Source organism: Nomascus leucogenys, chromosome 9 (assembly GCF_006542625.1).
Source record: "Nomascus leucogenys isolate Asia chromosome 9, Asia_NLE_v1, whole genome shotgun sequence".
In the NCBI taxonomy this organism is placed as follows: Eukaryota; Metazoa; Chordata; class Mammalia; order Primates; family Hylobatidae; genus Nomascus; species Nomascus leucogenys.
Window position 1 is genome coordinate 94,977,178 of NC_044389.1, and position 5,944 is coordinate 94,983,121.

Below are 5,944 nucleotides of genomic sequence, written 5' to 3' on the forward strand. Positions count from 1 at the left end.
AATCGTTTTCATAAGAGGACTTAACTCATGGAAGAAAAATTTTAATTACAGTGGCAAAAAAATCTGTATAAAGTAGAAATTGGTTTCAGTAACAGTAAAGAATGTGTGCTAGAAAGTAGAGGTAACTGGATGTAAAATTCTGGCAGCAATTTAACAGAACAGTCTCAGATGGTTAGGCGGAGACCAACACCTAATTGGGACAAAATTGTGTGCGGGAAATTTTGGATAATACTTGGAGAAATATTATACTGCACATAAACTAAATTGAATTGTTTTCACAAGTGTTGCAAAGTTTTATATCATAAAAGGTGTTTTTTTCTACACATACTTCAATTTCACAGCAAGAGTGATAGAGAACATCTAAACACAGAAGAGAGCGTTCATGCAAGACATCTAACTCCTTCATATAATAATGCATACAGTTCAAAATGATTGCACCATGATTATATCTAAAGCTTTCTGCAACAACAAGGTGATGGTTATAGAAAGCACGGTCCCTGGCATGAACATCTAGAAAGCAGCCACTCCCTTCTACATGTGTTCTCTTTTTGCATTTCTTCTTTCATTTTTCTTAATCAAGTCTCTGTTGTCATTGCTGCTTTGCAAAACCAGTAAAAACAAAATTGTAATCATTGAACACAGCACTCTGGCAATCAAGACATTTAAAACCTTCAATCTGCTGGGGTGAAGAAAACATGGTGTGACATTTAGAGCTCTGATTAGCTAACAAGGTGGCCACAAATTTTCCTGGCTTGAAGACTTTCACAACTGTCCCGATCAGGTCATCATAGGAGGTATGACCTAAGTTTCTTTTAAAAGTAACATAAGAAAATTCTGGTTCTGGAGCGATATGGATAGTCAAATAAGTTCTATCTGGTTTCATTCCATTCATCAGATCCCCCAAGGATTGAACAGTGTGGCATCAATGACAGCATCTGGTATCAAGTCATGAATTTCATTCTAGAGAGTGACGTCATCTATAGTGACACCATCTTTCATGCAGAACTGGTCCATAACTGCTGGGTCAAGCACACTCATCAGAATTTCCAGGGTTTAATCTGTCTGACTGATTACCCCACTCCCTGGGAAACTCAGTACATATAAGTACCAACATCACAATTCATACATCTCATACAATATGCTGCTCCATTTGGGAAAATTGCATTAAGAATCTCTATTTCTTCCTGGAAATTCTGGCATGAGTATGCTTGGTGAAGAAGCTTCGTGAAATTCTTACGAGAATAAAAGAAACTTTAATTGAGTCAAACCCATTGTCATGTCTAGCAAGCTTCAATATGGGAACCAGTGCTTGCAGAAAGAGGGTAGTTCCACATGTCTGCAAAATGAGACGTCTCTTGGAGACAAACATGCTACTCTCACTGAGTACATAAGCTTCCTATTTGTCAGTTTTTGTCAGGCTTAGGATTGAACATTGCACATTTATCAAATGTATTCAATTGGTGCAAAAGTAATTATAGTTTTTGCCATTACTTTTCGTACTCATAATATAACTTACATTACTTTTAATATGACTCACTCAGATCTTGGAGTAGTGCGAAGATCCCCAGATCCTTGGGAGCAGCAAATCTCCAGCAGCTTCTCATCCCCTTTGAAAAAATGTCTACTTTCATCACCATGAGAAAAGTGAACAACCAACAACTACAGAAAATTGTTTAAATTAGACCTTTTCTCTCACCACTACCACCACTAGTGCAGATTGTTCCAGCTGTGTTACTAAATTCAGGTTGCTTTTCTTTTAATGCTATAATTTTATATTAACTGCTTTAAAAAAAACTGGCAAGTTACAGTGACTCATGACTGTAATCCAAACACTTTGGGAGGCAAATTAGGGAGGATCACTTGAGGCCAGCAGTTTAAGACCAGCTTGGGCAACATAGCAAGACCCTGTCTCTATAAAACATTTTTTAAAATAAAAATTAGTCAGACATGGTGGCACATGCCTGTAGTCCTAGCCTCTCAGGAGGCTGAGACAGGAGTATCGCTTGAGCCCAGTAGTTGGAGGCTGCAATAGTTGGAGACTGCAATGAGTTCTGATCATGCTACTGTACCTCCAGCCTGAGCAACTGAGCAAGACCCCATCTCTCTCTCTCTCTCTCTCTCTCTATATATATATATATATATATATACATACAAATAAAATAGACAAAGACTAACAAAATTTTCCCAGCTGTGTGTGTGTGTGTGTGAGCAAAAGTGGAACATGAGTCTTGGAAATAGAAGCAGATATAGTTCAGTCTCTTATAGTCCATTGTATCCTCATTACAAAGAGTAAAATGAGCTCTAGCTAATGTCACCAGCCATGCTGTGTAAGCCTGCAGTTTCTAATTGTACATTACTGTTGGATAGTGTATGATTTACTTTCTATATAGGTTTTGTATTCAGCAACCTTGCTAAACATTCTTCTTTCTAGTGGCTCATAGATTCTCTTGGATGTCTCCATCAGTGTTCCTCAAAATATGGTCCCTTGATTAGCGGCATCAGGATCATCGGAGAAACTGTTAGAAATGCAAATTATAGGCTCAACCTGGCCCACCGAAACAGAAACTACAGATGTGGTTATGTTAAGAAACATGAGATGCACACATTATCCTGGCTTCTCTGGCTCTTCTCTCTCTCTTTTTTTTGAGATGGAGTCTCACTCTGTTGCCCAGGCTGGAGTGCAGTGGAGCAATCTTGGCTCACTGCAACTTCTGCCTCCCAGGTTCAAGCGATTCTCCTGCCTCAGCCTCCCAACCAGCTGGGACTACAGGTGCCTGCCACCATGCCTGGCTAATTTTTGCATTTTTGGTAGAGACAGTGTTTCACCATATTGGCCAGACTGGTCTCAAACTCCTGACCTTTTGATCCACCCACCTCGGCCTCCCAAATTGCTGGGATTACAGGCATGAGCCACCGTGGCTGGCCCTGGCTTATCTTTTTAGGCTCAATCTAATCACTTAAGTTTTTTAAATCAGAGAAGCTTTCCAGGCTGTGATTAAAGGATATGAATATAGAGAAATATAAGGAAAGATGCATGTGGTCATGGTTAGACAAGGAAGCAGGTTCACTCCTAAAGCCTCTCGAAGGTATCACAATCCTACCAATACTCAGATTTTAGTCCAGGGACATGGATGTCAGACTTCTATAAAACTGTAAGATAATAAATTTGTGTTGTTTTAAGCCACTTAGTTGGCAGTAATTTGTCACAGCAGAAACAGAAAACCAATACAATTTATATTTAGTAAAATTCACCCTTTTCGCCTGTTTTTACAGAGTTTGACAAACGCATGCAGCTACATAATCACTACCACATTCAAGATATAGAAGATTTCCATCACTCTAAACTATCCCTTTATGGCACTTTGCAGTTAAACTTGTCCCCACTAGCTCCTGGCAATCCTTGATTTACTTTCTGTTACTAGTTTTGCATTTTCCAGAATGTCATATAAATGAAATCAAAGAGCATGTAACCCCTTGTGAATGCCTTTTTTAAAAAAATTAGAGTCTTGCTCTGATGCCCAGGTGATCATATCTCACTGCAGCCATGAATTCCTGGGCTCAAGCAATCCTCCCGCCTCAGCCTTTTAAGTAACTCGAACTACAGGTGTTACCCACCGTGTCTGGGTAATATGTGTGTGTGGGGAGGCGGGGGTGGGGGGGGGTTGGGGGAGGCAGAGGGACAGGGTCTTACTGTGTTGCTCAGCCAGGTCTTGAACTCCTGGACTTAAGCAATCCCCTTATCTCAGCCTCCCAGAGTGCTGGGATTATAGATGTGAGCCACCACGCCCAAGCTTCAGTGGCTCTTTTTTCACCTAGCATCATTGTTTTGTTGTATGTTTTCAGTAACTCATGCCTTTTCTGGCTGGGCAGGATTCCATTGTAGTAATGCACCACAGTATCTTATCTATTCAACAATTGACAGACATTTGAGTGTTTCTAGCACTGAATACTGCCTTAAAAGTACCAACGATATTGTATTTTTCAGGTTTGGTGAAGCCAACAGATCAGGAGACAACTGCCATGGGGAAGGTACTTTGTTATTCACAGTTTCCAAGAGAAGGGGTCATGCCATGGTAGACAGGACCACACAGGGAAGCACCCGGGTCGGTCGGGAGGCAGAAGCGCAGAGGAGATGGCAGAGGCACAGTCTTAATTGTGGTTTTCACAGAAAGGAATGGGAAAGACAGGCCAGGCAGCTGAGCGGGTTTAGGATTGAGTGAAGAATTTCAGCAGGCTCTAGGCTGCAGGGGTGGTCTCTCCTTGTCTTGGTATCTGGCTTTGGGTTGATTTAGGGCAGTGGAGTAGTATCCCAGGATGAATTGTTTGCCGTCTCTAGGGATTAGCTAACCCAGGAAGGGAAGGTCTATCCCTGAGTCCATAAATTCCCAAGATAGCAAAGCATCATAGGATATAGAAAATTTTAAAAACATGATTACTGTATTATTAATAAAGTTGCTATAAACATTGCATATAGCTCTTTTGTGGGTGCATGCTTTATTTCTTTTTGGTAAATGTCATGCAACTGATGAGTCGTATGGTAAGTGTGTGTTTAACTTAAAAGGAGCTGCCAAACTCTTTTTCAAAGTGGCTGTACCATACATGGGGACATAGAGAGTGGAAAAGTAGACATTGGAGACTCTGAAAGGTGGGAAGAGGGGGAAGGTTGAAAAATTACCTGTTGAGTACAATGTTCATTAGTGATGGTTACACTAAAAGCCCAGATTTCACCACTATGCAATATGTCCATGTCACAAAAACATACTTGTACTCCCTAAATCTATAAAAGTAAAAAATTTTAAGAAAGGCTGGGCGTGGTGGCTCATGCCTGCAATCCCAACACTTTGGGAGGTCAAGGCGGGTGGATCACGAGGTCAGGAGATGGAGACCATCCTGGCCAACATGGTGAAATCTCGTCTCTACTAAAAATACAAAAAAATTAGCTGGATGTGGTAGCGCATGCCTGTAGTCCCAGCTACTTGGGAGGCTGAGATGGGAGAATCGCTCGAACCCAGGAGGCAGAGGTTGCAGTGAGCCGAGATCGCATCACTGCGCTCCAGTCTGGCAACAGAGAGAGATTCTGTCTCAAAAATAAAATAAAATAAAATAAAAATTAAAATAAGACAAGGTAGCTATACCATTTTGTGTTACCACCTACCATAACAGTTTTTCCTCATTCATGCTAACACTGGTATTGCCTTGTTTTTTTCTTTTAGTCATTCAAGAACTGTATTGACTGTGGTCCCAGCTGCTCAGGAGGCTGAGGTGGGAGGATCTCTTGAGCCTGAGAGGTGGAGGTTGATGAGCCAAGATCACGCCACTGCACTCCAATCTAGGCAACAGAGAGAGACCCTGTCTTAAAAAAAAAAAAAATTCATATATCATCTTAGTTTTAATTTGCAAGCATCTTTTCATGAGCTTATTTGCCATTTGCGTATTTTTTTCAATTAAATATCTGTTCAAATATTTTATGTATTTTTTATTTAGCTTGTTTGGTTATTATCAAATTATAAAGTCCTTGATATAGTCTGGATACAATACCCTTATGAGATATATATTGCAAATATTTTTGTTTTTTACAATTATTAATGAATGCCAAGCTTTATTAAGTGCCTTTTTAATCCTTTTAAATTATGTGTTTTTTCATTAATCTGTTATTGTGGCTGATCATATAAAAATTTTCTAAATTTTGAACTACCTTAAATTCCTGGAATAAATGTCAATTGATAGTGCTGGTTTAATACTTCGTTGCATTTATTCACTAATATGTTCTCTCAAATTTTACAATACTCATAGATAATCTATAATTATCTTTTTTCTGCCAGTCTTTGTGCATTCTTGATATCAGTGTTATTCTAGTCAGATTATGCAAACTGGTTAATTTCTCCTTATCTTAATTTTCTGAAATAGATTGTATAAGAGTAGCTGCCTCTCGCATAATCAAACA

At 39.6% G+C, this 5,944-nt stretch overlaps 1 pseudogene; it reads right to left on the reverse strand.

The window, feature by feature from the left end:
• Window positions 1-571: 571 nt before the first annotated feature.
• On the reverse strand, window positions 572-1,623 carry LOC100584552 (annotated as a pseudogene).
• Window positions 1,624-5,944: the final 4,321 nt, after the last annotated feature.